Source organism: Perkinsus marinus (genome assembly GCF_000006405.1).
Source record: "Perkinsus marinus ATCC 50983 genomic scaffold scf_1104296949984, whole genome shotgun sequence".
Lineage (NCBI taxonomy): Eukaryota > Perkinsozoa > Perkinsida > Perkinsidae > Perkinsus > Perkinsus marinus.
This window is the reverse complement of record NW_003209772.1, coordinates 1-1,109: the sequence shown is the minus strand read 5'-3', so window position 1 is coordinate 1,109 and position 1,109 is coordinate 1. Positions and strand designations below refer to the sequence as shown.

Here is a 1,109-nt window from a genome sequence, read left to right as displayed (position 1 = left end):
ATACATCTGCCACGTGAACTGACGACCAACCCAGAGGTCTCCGGTTCGATCCCGGCACCCAGCTAACTTTCACAATAACAAAAAAAATGATGACATCATTCACATAAGGGAAACTGATCGAAGAATGTGTTCCTAGCCATACGCGGCAACACTAAAATTATTGTCGCTAAGGTAGATGTTCAGACAACTATGGATGTGTGACTGGGCAACTCAACTTCTGTAGTTAACGGCCGATTAGATCTCACAAGAGCCATCTGCTCAAACTTAGCTAAACGTATGTGTATGCGTGCAACTGCAAAATGCACAGAAGGTGACGTCCATCCCAGCATCCTACTCCTATTCTCAACCTTCCCCCAGACTTCACCTCCACCGAAAGCGCATCGTCCAAATCTCGAGCACTCGGCGGGTCAATCGATACCACACGATGAGCTAATCACAAAGCGAGAAAAATGTTGGAAAAGTGCCGACTGTGGGACTCGAACCCGTGATATGATTTGGAAATAGATACACGGGGAATTATCAGATTTTCTCGCTAACTGGATTTCATGCAAAGAATAGATATAACAAGCATTCTATGCACTTCACGATTAACTGATGAGCATCCTCCTCTTCCTTCATTCCATTCCCCTTCTTTTTCCCCCCTTTCCTTTTCTTCATTTCCCCCTTTTTTCCTCCTTTCATTTTTTCCCGGGCCATTTTCTCGATTTTTCCCCCCACCCCTAGTCTAAAGGTTATGACATCTGTCTGCCAAACGGATGATCCGGGTTCAATTCCCGGGCGGCGCAGTATTTACAACGATCTGTCAATGTTGTGGAAAATGTGGAGATGGGCATCAAGTGCCTCAACTTACACGAAGCTATACACCACTCGCAAGGAATTTTCGCATTTTTGCACACATCAGTCTCCTCTGAGCCGCACGACGAGACTAACTAAGTCTTGTTGTCGACGTTGGGCGTTGAACTCACACACAGCAATACCATTCAACTTCGGCTGAATGGTATTGCTATATAGTAACTTTCTCGAACCATTGCCAGTGCAGGCTACGAAACATTTGCCAACACCTGGGTACCTCTGAGACGGTGCACCGACCGGACTTACCCATCCCGAAT

General features: G+C 46.3%; 1 non-coding gene across 1 annotated transcript; it reads left to right on the top strand.

Moving 5' to 3' along the window:
* The first annotated feature begins 713 nt into the window (after positions 1 to 713).
* On the top strand, positions 714 to 785 carry Pmar_PMAR029082. Its single transcript has one exon. It is a non-coding gene; the product is annotated as a tRNA-Gly (tRNA).
* The last annotated feature ends 324 nt before the right edge of the window (positions 786 to 1,109 follow it).